General features: G+C 47.3%; 2 pseudogenes; both read left to right on the plus strand.

The window, feature by feature from the left end:
• The first annotated feature begins 12,081 nt into the window (after nucleotides 1–12,081).
• On the plus strand, nucleotides 12,082–13,098 carry LOC146187797 (uncharacterized; annotated as a pseudogene).
• Nucleotides 13,099–13,176: 78 nt separating this feature from the next.
• Nucleotides 13,177–14,139, plus strand: LOC146187798 (uncharacterized; annotated as a pseudogene).
• The last annotated feature ends 1,308 nt before the right edge of the window (nucleotides 14,140–15,447 follow it).

The following is a 15,447-nucleotide window of genomic DNA, read 5'->3' on the forward strand; positions in this document are numbered from 1 at the left end:
TGTCGTGACTGCTAACGTCGGAAGTCTGTGCCATTTTAAACCCGGTGGATTTCTTCAGCCTATTGTTCCGCCGAAGACCCCTTTCCATCAAGTGGGCATGGATGTTCTCGGTCCTTCTGGCAACCGTTGGGTAGTCGTCGCGACAGACTACCTAACACGGTACGCAGAGACCGCGTCCCTTGTTAAACGTACTGCAGCCTAAGTTGCTCAATTTCGTTCATAACATTGTCTTATGTCATGGCGCCCCCTCCGTGGTAATCACTGACCATGGAACAGCTTTTACGGCTCGCCTAATCCGGTTGGTCATGACTCTGACTCACACTAGCCATCGACGTGCGACGGCATATCACCCTCAGACCAACGGTCTGGTGGAGCGCCTCAATCACACCCTCACTGACATGGTTTCGATGTATGTGGACGCAGAACATCGCACCTGGGATGCGATTTTGCCCTATATAACTTTCGCGTACAATACCGCCACTCAAGAGAAGACGCGACTGACCCCGTTCCAACTTGTCTTCGGTCGCCAAGTGAGCACGCCGTTGGATGCCATGATTCCAGTTGGTCCTTCTTGCGGCTCTGACGACGAACTTGATGCGGACATCTTTGTTCATCGTGCTGAGGAAGCACGGCAACTAGCACGCCTCAGAATCCACCGACAACGGGCGAATAATGCTGCTCGGTATAACCTCAGCCGAAGAATCGTCACTTACAAGCCGGGGGACTTCGTCTGGGTGTATACACCTGTTCGTCATCGCGGCCTATCTGAAAAGTTACTACGCCGATACTTCGGCCCTTACAAGATTGTTCACCGTATCAGTGACGTCATCTACGCCATTGTTCCCGTAGCTTCAGCTCCATCCTGAAGGCCACAGCGTCCTGACGTCGTGCACGGGGTTTGGTTGAAGCCCTATCATGATCGTGCATGACTGAACTTTTCGTCAACGCCGCTGGGTCCTTGTGACACTTTTTGCACCCTTTCGCTAACTTCTTCCTAGTAGCACCGCGTCGCATCGAGTCGATGCTACAGAGGAGGAGGCATGATACAAACTATAGTCGACGACGAAGCGGAGACAATCAGTGGCTAGTTGACGTAGACGATGAAGTGATTGCAGGTTGGCGTAGACGACGAAGTTGGTTGCCTGGAACCACGCTCAGACCGCTGCTCGGACCGCTCTCGGACTTCAGCAGTCTTGTAGGCTCAGGGCGTTGCCTGCACGTTTGGCGCAATACCCGTTACAATATGTAAAATAAATCTCCAGTTTACTCTTCTCAAAAACTCCTGCCGTCGTCTGCCTTCCTCAACGTCTTGTGGTGAAGTCATATAGGCCGCGGTACTTCCGATTATATCAACTGGATGGCAGCGGTGTAGTCGTCTGCGCAGTATCCTGGCTCCAGTTGGGTACGCGCGCGGCTTTTCTCTTGAGGTTTGCCAGGATTTACAAACAGTAATAATAAGTGGTTCACAGGAAGGGAAAGGCGTGATATCTGTCATATTTGTTTCTGTGGACACCTGAGCCGCGCCGTAAGGGTAGGGAGGAAGGTGGGAGTGAAAGTAGAGAGAGAGAAAAAGGAGCCGTTGTGGAGGACTACAAAGTAATTTCGACCACCTGGGGATCAACGTGCACTGGCATCGCACAGCACACGGACGCCTCGTAGCTTCGCCTCCATCGAAACGCAGCCTCCAAGTTCACAGCTTGTGGAAATTTGGGAAACTTAGGTAACTGCTAAGTTTCCCAAATATAGGTAACTGCACCTATATGCAGAGTGCATCATGAGGAAGTCCGGTCTGGACGAGTCTTCAGCTGGAGTGAAGTTTGCTGGAAAACGTATCAACAACCTTAAATATGCGGATGATACCACTTTAATGGCAGAAAGTGAAGTGGAACTCAATAGACTTCTGATGCGCGTACAAGAAGAGAGTGACAAGTTTGGGCTTAAACTGAACATTAAAAAGACAAAGATCATGGCGTCTTGCCCTATCAAGTCCTGGAGTATCAATGGACAAGAAGTGGAAGCTGTGACAGATTTTCTCTTCTTGGGCTCCAAGATTACCTCGGAAGGAGACTGCAGCAATGAAATTAGGAGAAGCCTGCTTCTGGGAAAGAGAGCAATGGTTAGCCTTGACCGCCTAGTAAAGAGCAGAGACATTAGTCTGCCAACAAAGATCCGTATAACTCGTGGTATGGTCTTTCCAGTTGTGATGTATGGATGCGAGAGTTGGACTGTGAAAAAGGCTGACCGCCGAAGAATTGACGCGTTTGAATTGTTTTGCTTGCGAAGACTCTTGAGAGTTCCTTGGACTGCCAGAAGATCAAATCAGTCGATATTGTCGACCATAAACTCTGACTGCTCATTGGAGGGTCAAATTCTAAAGTTAAAGCTCAGCTACTTTGGTCATCTGATGAGAAGAGAGGAGCCGCTGGAGAAAGATTTGATGTTGGGAAAGGTTGAGGGTCGCCGGAGAAGGGGTAGGCAGCGAACGCGATGGTTAGATGGCATCCTCGAGGCACTGCAGATGAAGTTATGTGATGTTAGGAAGATAGTGAGAGACCGGAAAGCATGGCGTAACATGGTCCATAGGGTCACGAAGCGTCGGACACGACTGAACTGAACTGACTAGGTAACTGCTTGTGATTAGAGCTGATAAGTGATCATCTTTAACCAAGAGTAGAGTGTATAACTGTCGCTTGGGAGCAGTCATAGACTGAAAGAAGCTGCGCTAAGCAGACCTGGTTTTGATATGCGGAGAATTGGGAATCGATTGTGGGCCGATTCATAGGAAACCACTCATAGTTCGGGTAATTAAAGAAATCTGAGCAGACGCAGAAAAAATAGCGGACGTTTGGGAAGACAATTAAGAAGCGCTTAAGAAAAAACAGGAACAGGAAAGGCTGGAGAGCGAAAAGAAGCACCAGGGCAAACTGTAGAACAAGCGGCTTATCCTGAAGAAGCTACAAGAAAGGTGTCTCAGTTTAGGTGACAGCGCTGATCGGTCGCTGAGATAGCGGCGGGTGTGAGTCAGGGAAACAGGGACATTGCCGCAGGCTTTTTTAAGAACATGTACCAACTGACCCAAGTTTCAACTCCGAAACTGAAGCTCTAATCACAAGCAGGTATCTAAGTTTCCCAAATTTCCACAAGCTGTGATCTTGGAGGCTGCGTTTCGATGGAGGCGAAGCTACGAGGCGTCCGTGTGCTGTGCGATGCAAGTGCACGTTAATGATCCCCAGGTGGTCGAAATTACTTTGTAGTCCTCCACCACGGCTCCTCTTTCTCTCTTGCTACTTTCACTCCCACCTTCCTCCCTTCCCTTAAGGCGCGGCTCAGGTGTCCACAGAAACAAATGTGACAGATATCACGCCTTTCCCTTCCTGTGAACCACTTATTATTATTACTGTTTGTAAATCCTGGCAAACCTCAAGAGAAAAGCTGTGCGCGTACCCAGAGCCGTACCCAGAGCCAGGCGTGAAGAGGCGTTAGCAGAAACTGCTAGCTCTTGTACCGCTGTGCGCGAATTCCTTGCTAGACCTCGGAAAGGTAAACCGCGAAGCTACTGCAGCACAGCAGAAGGACATTGTCGCAGCAGTGGAGTAGACGGGGCGGAAGAGCACAGTTGGTTTGGTCAGGATCGAGCCACCAGTGAAATCGATTCTGACAGTGAGGCACCCAGAGCCAGGTCGCGAGAGATGCCGGCAGAAACTGCGTTGCCCCTTGTGCCGCCGCACTCGCATTCTGTACTAGACATCGCGAAGATAGACAGCGGAACTAGCGTAGCAGATGGGGTGGAAGAGCACAGTGGGTGGGATCAGGATCAAGCTACCAGTGAAATCCAATCTGACAGGGCGCCACCCAGGGCCTGGCCGCGAGATGCACCGGCAGAAACTGTGCTGACTCTTGTCCCGTCGCGCACGCACGAACCCTTTGCTAGACCTCGCGGATGTAGACCGCGGAGCTACTGCAGCAGAGCAGAGGGACACTGTCGCCCCAGCAGAGCAGGTGGGGGCAGAAGCGAACAGTGGGTGCTATCAGGACCGGGCCACCGGCGAAACTGCTTGCTATGTCACCGGCACCACATCTGCATGCGCCGCCGCCAGGTTTTCTCATCATGGATCGTGCATGGCCATTCCCAATGAGACCACCATCATCGACTTAACCGGCTATCAATAAGTTGCATCTATCGCTGCCGCTCTGCGGACTCTGTGCATGTGCGAAACGCCGACTACTAATCTGTTTGTCTTCGTAATGTGGGCGTTTACAGTCACCGTTCACCTGCTGCTCGCTGCCCTGCTGCATGCTTCACTTGGTTCCCCGTCACGCGTGGCCACTTGCCACCATGAAAACGCAGCTTTCCTGCCTGCTATGTCACCGGCATCACATCTGCATGCGCCGCCGCCAGATTTCCTCATCCTGGATCGTGCATGGCCATCCCAATGAGACAACCATCATCGACTGAACCAGCTATAAATAGGTTGCATCTATCGCCGCCGCTCTGTGGACTCTGTGCATGTGCGAAACGCGGACTATTAATCCGTTTGTCTTAATGCAGCTTGGTAACAAGTTCTCTTTTTCGCTAAAAAGACTAGCAATAGCTTCCTAATACAGCTGCCGAGCCTGCAGTGCTGCGCTAGTATTGTTGATTGTTCTCGTACCATCCGTTTACTCTTACTCTTGTCGGGAGATGTTGAGACCAACCCTCGTCCTGAGAACTCTGAGACTATACTGTCCGAACTGCAGAAATTAACAACTGGCCAAGCAACATTAATTTCCGACTTCAAGGACATAACAGCTCAAAACAACTGACACAACATCAGCCGATATAAAGAAACACATGATTACCCTCGAATCGCACTACGCCACTCTTTCTGCCCTTAACTCTGAAATAGACACTATTAACAACTGAACTGAACTAGCAGATAATGAATCTAAAAGAACGTGTCGATGACGCAGAAATCGTTCCCGACACAACAATCAGATATTTTATGATGTCCTTGACAGTAATGCGTCCGAATATCAGGACTCAGAACAAACAGTCATTCACCACTGCTCTACGCATCTAGGTTATGAAATTCACCCGAATCAAATCGAGCGCACTCACCGTCTCGGCCACCATTCCACATATCGCATAAGGCCAATCATTGTAAAGTTCGCATCATCCAAGACCAAAGAAACCATCCTTTCTTATGGCAAAAAGCTTAAAGGAACCAATTTTAGCATTGGGGAGGACTTTTCTCCTGCGGTCCGTGACATTTGGAAACAGCTAGTTACCTACGGACGAACAATAACAGATTAATTTACCTTGCGTTTTAAAACCTTGCACATCGGTCATAAACTTACGACGAGGCTTCGCATTCCATAAAAGAGAATAAATAGCAACCATTCCGTCAACATTCGGCAAACAGTTCTAAATATGCACTCTTTCTTTATCAGCGATTTTCACGAATATCTGCAGTTTTATTTGAAAGCGCGACATCGTTTCAAATCTGGTCTGATCATCATCCAGCAAGTTAGATTAGAAAGAAAAGAAAGCGTAGCACGGGGCGGCAAAAATTTAGGTACGCGGATGACGTTAAGTTCGCAGGGCCAGTTGGTGCAGATAGCACAGGACTGGGTTAGTTGGAGGAGTATGGGAGAGCACCCCCCTGCAGTGTGTATAGTCCGGCTGATTATGATGATAGGTGTGCAAACAAATTGCACAACCAGACTAGATACTAGCCCAAAATTACAATAATTCTTCACTTTCATCTTCCCTAACATAAATGGGGATTGAGAGCAAAATATAATAAAAATTATTAGCTGTGGTTTACCTTATGGTTAAACCTAGAGTTGCGCGAGAGCTATCTGCATGGCTGCGCTTAGGTTAGGCTTGAAAGTAAATACATAGCGTTTTGCACATAGTACCGTAGTTTTGCACATAGTACTCTGAAGGTGCAGCGGTGGCGTAGCGGCAGAACATCCGACTCGCATGCAAGAGGACCGGGGTTCAAATCCCGGTGCCGCGCAATTCTCCACCGGATTAAAAAAAAATAAAAGAATCCGCGTGTCGATGGAATTGCATAAACAGGTTTGGGGTGCGACCTGATGCCGGTGAACACCTCCGGCAACGCACTCCCTCACCAGAACAGGAGTTGGCCACCCTGGTGCAGTAATTGGCCGCAACCTCTAATGATAAGCTCCACAAAACCCCGGCCCTCAGTCACCAGCGGCTGCGGAACAACTGACCACGGCGGCGGTCAGACCTGTGACGCAGTAGGGGGTGCTAAGAAAGCCTGGCTCCGCTGGACAGGCCGCCATTGGAAACTGACCCTGCAACGTTTAATGCTAGAACCCTAGCTAGTGAACCTAGTTTATCAGTACTGTTAGAGGAACTAGAAGGCATGAAATGGGATGTCATAGGACGTAGTGAGGTTAGGAGGCCGAATGAGGCATATACTGTACTGAAGGATGGGCATGTATTGTGTTATCAGGCTTACCGCAGAGGCGAGGACTAGGAGTAGGTTTCCTTGTCAATAGGTATATAGCGGGTAATATCGATGAATTCTATAGTATTAATGAGAGGGTGGCAGGCATTGTAATTAGGCCTAATAAGCGGTATAAACTGAAGGTTGTACAGGCCTACGCACCTACATGTAGTTATGAGGACCAGGCAGTTGAAAGCTTCTACGAAGATGTAGAATCGGCAATGCGAAAAGTAAAGACGCAGTATACTGTACTAATGGGCGACTTCAATGCCAAGGTAGGGAAAAAGCAGGCAGGAGACAAGGCAGTCGGTGACTATGGCATTGGTTCTAGGAATAGCAGGGGGCAGTTACTAGTTGAATTTGCAGAGCGCAATAACTTACGAATCATGAATACCTTCTTCAGCAAACGGAAGAAATGGACATGGAAAAGTCCGAACGGGGAGACTAAAAATGAAATCGACTTCATAATGTGTTCAACCCCCGCCATTATGCAAGATGTAGAGGTAATCGGGAAAGTGAGATGCAGTGACCACAGGACGGTGAGGTCCCAAATTAGCCTAAATCTGAAGAAGGAACGCAACAGATTAGTAAGAAAGAAACCCATCAACGAATTAGCGGTGAGGGGGAGGGCAGGATCTCGCTACAGAATAGGTATTCACCTCTAACCCTTGAGGCAAGGAACAATAATTTCAGAGATATCATTACTGAGTGCGCGGTAGAAGTAGGCGGTAGGACAGTTAGAGAGGATACCGGTAAGCTGTCTAAGGAAACGAAAGATTTGGTTAAGAAACGCCAGAGAATGAAAGCTTCCAATCCAACAGACCGGATCGAATTGGCCCAGATATCAAAGCTAATCAATAAGCGCAAGGTGGCCGATATAAGGAAGTATAACATGGAGAAAATTGAGCATGCTGTAAAGAACGGGGGAAGCCTTAAAGCGGTAAAGAAGAAATTGGGCATAGGCAAAAACCAGATGTATGCGATAAGGGACAAGGCGGGCAACGTCATCACGAATATGGAAAAGATAGTCAAAGTTGCCGAGGAGTTCTATACAAATCTCTACAGTAGCCAAAGTAGTCAGGACCGTAATGAGATTGGTGGTAGGGAAAAACATTCAGACGTTCCACCAGTGACGAAGGACGAGGTCAAGAAAGCATTAGAAACTATGAAAAGGGGGAAATCAGCTGGAGAGGATCAGATAACTACGGATTTGCTGAAGGACGGGGGGGATATCGTGTTAGAAAAACTAGCCACCTTGTATACGCAGTACCTGGTGTCATCGACGGTACCGGAACCATGGAAGAATGCAAACATTATCCTCATTCATAAGACAGGGGACTCTAAGGACCTTAAAAATTACAGACTAATCAGCTTACTGTCTGCTACGTATAGGGTATTTACTAAAGTAATCGCTAATAGAATCAGGACAACCTTAGACTTCAATCAAGCAAAGGATCAAGCAGGGTTTCGGAAACGGTACTCTACTATTGATCATATCCATACCATCAATCAGGTGATAGAAAAATGCTCGGAATATAACCAGCCCTTATACATAGCATTCATTGATTACGAAAAAGCATTTGACTCAGTTGAAACCTCGGCGGTGAAGCAGGCACTGCGAAATCAGGGGGTAGACGAGCCGTACGTGAAAGTGCTGGAAGATATATACAGTGGCTGCACAGTAACCATAGTTCTGCATAAGGAAAGTAACACAATTCCCATAAAGAAAGGTGTTAGGCAAGGAGACACAATCTCCCCAGTACTATTCACAGCTTGCTTAGAGGAAGTATTCAGAGACTTGGAATGGGAGAAGTTAGGGATAAGGGTAGGTGGAGAATACCTCAGTAAGCTGCGATTTGCTGATGACATTGCCTTGCTAAGCAACTTGGGAGATGAACTACAAATAATGATTGATGACCTAGACAGGAAAAGTAGAAAGGTAGGCTTGAAAATCAATATGCAGGAGACTAAGGTAATGTTCAACAGCCTCGGGAAGGAACAGCAGTTTACATTAGGTAGCGAAGTGCTGGAAGTAGTAGGCGAATATGTCTACTTAGGACAGGTAGTAACCGCAGATCCGGACCATGAAAAGGAAATAACAAGAAGAATAAGATTGGGATGGAGCGCATTTGGCAAGCACTCGCAGATTATGTCTAGCAGCTTACCGGTATCGCTAAAGAGGAAAGTATATAACAGTTGCATCTTACCTGTACTCACCTATGGGGCTGAAACGTGGAGGCTAACCAAGAGAGTTCTAATTAAGTTGAGGACAACCCAGAGGGCTATGGAACGAAAAATGGTAGGGGTAACATGAAGAGATGGGAAGCATGCAGAGTGGGTCAGAAAAATAACTCAAGTTACCGACATTCTAGTGGAAATTAAGAAGAAGAAATGGACATGGGCAGGACATGTAGTGCGAATAAAAGATAACCGATGGTCGCTGAGGGTAACAAACTGGATTCCAAGGGAAGGTAAGCGCAGCAGGGGGCGGCAGAAAGTTAGGTGGGCGGATGAGATTAAGAAGTTCGCAGGGGTCAAGTGGATGCAGCTAGCACAGGACCGGGTTAAGTGGAGAAATATGGGAGAGGCCTTCGCCCTGCAGTGGGTATAGTCAGGCTGATGATGATGATGATGATGATGATGACCTTGCTCTATCGTTCCAGCTTTATTTATGCCATAGGGGGCACTTTTTACCACTAAAGTGCGTCGAGGCGAAAGCCTCTATCGCGCGGTGGTCCGAAGCTCTCCGCTGCAGCACTTCTTCCTCTGCGGTTTCACTCCCACGTTTGCTGGCTGGTAGCTTAGTCTATCGCGTAAGCTACCAGCCAGCATATAAAGCCTCGCATTATTCGAGCCGTGTGAAAGTACCTGCGTGGCCTAAGGATAACGTGAATGCAAGGGTTTTGGCAGCTGACTATGATGTCACCCTCCGATATGAAAGGAGAAGAGCTAGTTGGCAATTCCTCCGAAACGTAACGTCAGGAAGCCCTACGTCCAGTCAGAGCTCGGCCATTTCAGCTGCCAGCTGCCGCCTCCCACGGCTTCTTCTTCTTTCTTCGCTATTCGAACAGGCACCGGACAGACAGGGCGAAATGGCGAGACTGTGGCCAATGTCAGAGCTCCTCAATACTACCAGTTGTGAAACTTCCCATAGGTAGGGTGTCTAGAAGAGGAGGTGTGAAAAACACGGCGCCCTGCCCATAGAGAGGAGTGGCCCCCTGCGCGTGACCGCCGTCAGGAAGCGCCGCGGTTTGGGGCGCCGTAAGTATGCTAGTAACAAGGACGGAGAAATAAAGAGCATTAAGCAACAGGTGAAAAACACAGAAGGTAAAAATTGGATAAATTCGATGGAAAAGAAACAGTGTGTGGAATTATACCAAAAGTGGAAAATGCAGATCAGGAAAGAAGATTTCTTTGATAACTCAAGAGGCAGTGCCCTACTTTTTCAAGCTAGATCAGAGTGCCTTAGAACACGCAGCTACAAAAAGAAATTTAACAATGGAGATGACGCATGTGCTGTATGTGGAAACTCCAGTGAAACAATTGACCATATTATACTCGAATGTAATGGTATCCATCTGGAAGTTGGTGCAGGCGCAATCACTGTTCCTGAAGCTCTGGGGTTTAGAGATAACAGTGGCCGGTTGAATAAACCGGCAGTGGAAACTAGCAAAAAACAACTGGAAGATTGGTGGCTTAAAAGAAGAGAAGTGACATAATGTTAGTAAAGTAGGAACAAAATTTAATAAATAGAATGATGGCTTAGTTAACCATTCTAAATCAATAATTAAGATATAGGGAGAAAAATTAGCATGGTAGCTACTGCTACCACCCCGTTTCAAAGGGGACGCTCCTAAATTCCATCCACCCACCCATCCATCCATCCATCCATCCATCCATCCATCCATCCATCCATCCATCCATCCATCCATCCATCCATCCATCCATCCATCCATCCATCCATCCATCCATCCGTCCGTCCGTCCGTCCGTCCGTCCGTCCGTCCGTCCGTCCGTCCGTCCGTCCGTCCGTCCGTCCGTCCGTCCGTCCGTCCGTCCGTCCGTCCGTCCGTCCGTCCGTCCGTCCGTCCGTCCGTCCGTCCGTCCATCCATCCATCCGTCCGTCCATCCATCCATCCATCCATCCATCCATATCCATCCATCCATCCATCCATCCATCCATCCATCCATCCATCCATCCATCCATCCATCCATCCATCCGTCAGCATTCCGGAGGAGGCGGCAGAGTGAAGGTAGTCAGAGCACGGTTTGACTCGTCGTCATTGTGTGTTTCGGCGCGATTTCCTGCGTGTGCTGCTTTCATACCCTCGCTGCGTGCTGGCAGAAATGCCGCCGACGTCAAAGAAAAAAAACTCAGAGGTGGTGCTTTGTTCTCTAGTGTCTCTTTTCCGTGCACCATCTTGCCCAGATCAGCTCTCGAAGTGGGCGCGCGCCATACCAAGAGCCGACAAGCTGCTGCAAGAGAATTCGGCTGTTTGTGAAAGACACTTTGACGCAAGGTACGTAGTGCCAGTATTTGTATGCATCTTACTGCTTTCAAAACAACCGGTGTAACAACAACGCCCTAAAGCTGGTAACGCTTCTAATGATGTGCTGAACATTTTTCAACTTACTGTTTGCGTTTTGATAATAGTCTTCCACGCACTATTTTTTCTCTTTCTTTTCTGTCGGCAGGTACATCCAAAGAGAGTTCAAACACGTTGTGAACGGCAAGGAGGTAATAGTACCGCGCGACGTTCCCCTATTGAAAGAGGGTGCAGTGCCTACCCTTTTTCCAAACCTGCCCAAGTATATTTCCAAAGCATTACCAAAAGAAAGAAAGAGGCAGGCAAACAACGCATAGGACACTGTTCCATGGAAGAAGGCTCGCACGGAACAAGACACATGTTCGCAGGAAGATGGAATAGAAGCAGATATGGGGGAAATGGTTGGCGGTGATTTTGCCGCGCACTTCATTTACAGCCTTCAACTTCCATCTGAGCACTGATCGATGCTGACATTTAAGAATAGAAATGCCATTTCTTTCCAAACTGCAGAGTATGCAGGCAGCGAAAGTCCGCCTGTATTTTTCGGAAGATTGTTTTGTTCGACTTGGAAGAACAAAAAACTCAGTAAAATGCAGCATCTTCCTGTCAGAATTTTTACATTCTCGACGCGACATTCAGTCGGAAGAAGCCCAGCAAACCCTTATTTATGCAGTGAAACTTGGAGTTTGTTGCGGTATTAGGAGGACTAGCGAGTTTCCACAACTAGACCTGTCTAGTATACCGAAATCGTCAGGGCAAAGTCTTCATGCCAGTGCCTGCGATGGATCTCTCTCACAGGTAGACCTGTCTAGTATCACGAAATCGTCAGGGGGAAGTCTTCATGCCAGTGCCTGCGATGGATCTCTCTCACAGGGTACATTGCTCTTTACATACAATTCCTAAATAGAGGTTCATGGCAGGTACGCTCAAATGCAACGAGCAGTTGCAATGTTGTTTTGTGTGGGCTAATTTCATGCGCTTTTTAATGCAGGGATATCCAATCATGTGGCGCAACAATGCTCTGCTTGCAAAAGAGTAAAAGAATTTCAGTGATGCGCATACTACGCTTTAAAAAAAGTACAGCGGCCACTTTTGTGCTGTGCAAAAACAAGACTGAGACATGCTGTGCGTACCTTGAGACGCCGAAACAGGAAGGTACGTATCATGCGTGATGAGCTGCAAAGGCTTCCAGAAGAAAATTCTGCAATAGAATCAACTGTTCTGGAACAAAAGATACAGCCTCTAATTTCCGTTTTTGGTGTCCGCATGCAACACACTGCCTGATTGCATATGTTCCTTTTCTAGATCAGTCAGCTTCCCAGCAAACAACAGAATGCTGTGCGCACTTGCAATGAAGCTGCAAGACGGCGGTCCCTTCATGGGTGCAAGTATCACAAAGAATGGCTTTTGGAATGTATCATTCTGAGATTGAAGAGCCCTCGTTTATATGAACACTTGAAGTGCCACAAAATCCTTGCTCTCCCCAGTCGTGTGTGCCTGCAGAAATGCATAAAGTTTGTGTCAATAAGTTCCAATTTCAGGCAGGAGCTACTAAAGTTCTCTTTACATTTTCAGGCATTCAAAGCAACATATGGCTTCAACCAGAAGCTTCTTGACTGTGTGAAGGTAAAGGTGACTGAACTAGACGACACAAAACGGCATGGTGGCTTAGTGGTCGATGAAATCAAACTTTCGACTCATCCTGACATGAAATCATCGATGGATATTGAAGGCTTCATCAATTTAGGGTCATTTACTGAAGAGACAGATACACAAGAGCTGACCGTGTCCTGGTTGTTTTGTTTCAACCATTTGCGGGAAAATGGGCCCAGATTATTGGTATCTATCACCTGCAACATGCATGATGCTTTTTATTCAGTTTCTCGCTTTTTTCTTTCATCTACATGTGTATTTTCACCAAAAGGAAATTTCAAAGCTGCATTGTTAACCAAGATCATTTTGGAGGCCACAGTACTTTGTGAGAAAGCTGGCCTTTGCGTAGATTACATCTGCTGTGATGGAGCATCATGGAACCGTGCAATGGGGCACATCGGCATTCATGCAAGCTCCAGAGGTGTGCGGTGCAAGCTGGTTCACCTATGTGACAAGGAGAGGTTTCTCTACTTCATCTCGGACTTCCCGCATCTCGCCAAGTGTGTGCGGAATGCCATGATGAAACGTGGATTCAACACGCACATAGGCAGGGTATGGTTGAGAAGCTTTTGGTAGTTTGATGATTTAAAGTTGGCCTAATAAATGCTTCATGTTGCAGGTGCACTGGGATCATGTTGCTACCACTTGGAAGCTAGACAGCACCACCGTTGCCCTGAGAGTTGCTCCGAAATTAACACGGGCACACATATACCCGAATGGGTTCGAAAAAATGTGGGTGAATTTTGCACTTTAGGTCTTCAGCAGTCCAGTACTCCATGCGATGGACTTCTACAAGGAAAAGATTGAGGAGCAGTACCCCAATCTGGAACCAACGAGGAGCTTTATTGCCATGATGACTCATCTCATTGAGGCGATAACTTCCAGATTTCCTGCAGAAGCATTAAGGTATTTGCAGCGTGGTCTTTTTTCTATATCATTTCTGTCATAAGAAAATGAAACAAAGGGCATAAATTTGTACTGTTTCAGACCAGCCAGTGCTAAGGTAGCTGCACTAGATGCAGTTCTAGAATTCCTAGACAAGTGGGAAGCCCATGCAAAGGGTCTTGGCTTCATGAGCAAAAGTACATCGGAGGTCTGCGCATTACAGTAGACTCAACGAAGGCCCTCCTCAACTACCTAACCGAAAAAGACGGCTTCAGGTACCTGATGACATCTCATCTGAGCCAGGAGTGCCTCGAGCGCTCTTTCGGGATAGTACGGCAGGCCAGCGGTGCGAATGATCACCCAACCCCTGCTCAATTCATTGTTATTATCAGGTACCATCTCTATCTATACAATAAATTTTGACACATTTTTAATTGTAATTTGAACATTTGCAGGGGCTTGACCTTTTATAGCCTTGCAAAAAGTCCCACAAGTGTGCCAGCAGGACTTCTGGACTTTCTGCAGATGAGGAACTTGTTGAAACTGAGAGTCAAGATGATGCAGTCCCCCTGGATGCTGTTGAGGTCGCGGTAGACCACACAGACTATGTCGAAAAGCGAAGCGACGCTCGCCTGGTATATTATTTTGCGGGCTATGTGGCCAGGAAGCGTGTGCTGTCGACAAACTGTATAGCATGCAGGGAGGCTTGCCTTGTAGAGAAAGACTGTGTCCCTAGAGATCTTCCAGCTGATGCTTGTAAAGAGTGGTACTTGGGTGGGGGACTGTACCCATTGTCATCACTGTATAATTTGATTCAAACTCCTGAAAACAGGCTGACACATGAATTCAGCAGAACCCGTCTGCATTATAGATTTGTTTTCAACATACTGCAGAAAGTGAGCTGAAACGTGCCACAGATTGGTTGTGTGGAACATTGTGTTGAAATCACAAAATCGGTAGTTAGGTTTTTCTGCCTCACCAGAATCCACTTTCTTTTGAAGGGTCTAAATCAAGAAATAAATGAAAAAAGGCAAAAGAACAAATTCTTGTGTGATGTGAAGTAAACAGCGAAGTTGGTCGAATACATTCTGCTGTGTGCCAATAGAGCTTGCTTGTCCAGGAACACGTTGCATTATTTTATTGCGTTCTTGTATCATATTCAAAATGCACGAATGTTGGTTGCAGCACACGATCTTGCTATTGTACGGGCAACAAGCTTAATTTTGTTTACGTAGGCTGCATGACACCTACCGCAGCACGAGCAGCGAATATTCGAGAAAAAAGTAGCTGGAAGGGCTCTGAAACCTCTCAACAACACGTTTGTGATGGTTTAGTAATGCTCGGGTAGGTTGAATCGCATTCAATAGCTTTCGAGCGTGATAACACCCGCCGCAAAAAATAACGTGCGCAAGAATCTGGTGATTCTGGCAATAGCCATCGCGTTCACCAAGGAGAAAAGGAAATTCTTTGCGTATATTATCGTGCGGAACACATTCCGTCGTAGTTAAGCTCCACAAAAATTGACTGGCTTTAATAAATTCGTAAAATATGTGCTTTCGGCTAGCAGAAAACTCGCGCGAAATTCGCTCAGACGCCCAAAGATACTGTTGTTTCTCTTTATGTGTATGTCAACAGTAGTATTAGTTCAGCCTTATAATGTTTAAAGACCTGCGGTGCCTGCTAAAACTTCGAAACATTCAATAGCACGCGTTTCGACCACAGCCTCGTCCTTGCTCGCGCAAGCAGACGCGCCGCGCGAGCTGACGGCGCCGCTGACAACAGCGCTGCCACGCGGCAATCACGCGAAACAGACCAGCTTTTCCTGTCCGGTTTTCACACCTCCCCTTCTAGACACCCTACCATAGGATCCATGTATGAAAAAACAGCTGTTTTGATTGGTCA

The sequence above is a fragment of the Amblyomma maculatum genome, chromosome 5 (genome assembly GCF_055883805.1).
Source record: "Amblyomma maculatum isolate TAMU_Amacu chromosome 5, ASM5588380v1, whole genome shotgun sequence".
In the NCBI taxonomy this organism is placed as follows: Eukaryota; Metazoa; Arthropoda; class Arachnida; order Ixodida; family Ixodidae; genus Amblyomma; species Amblyomma maculatum.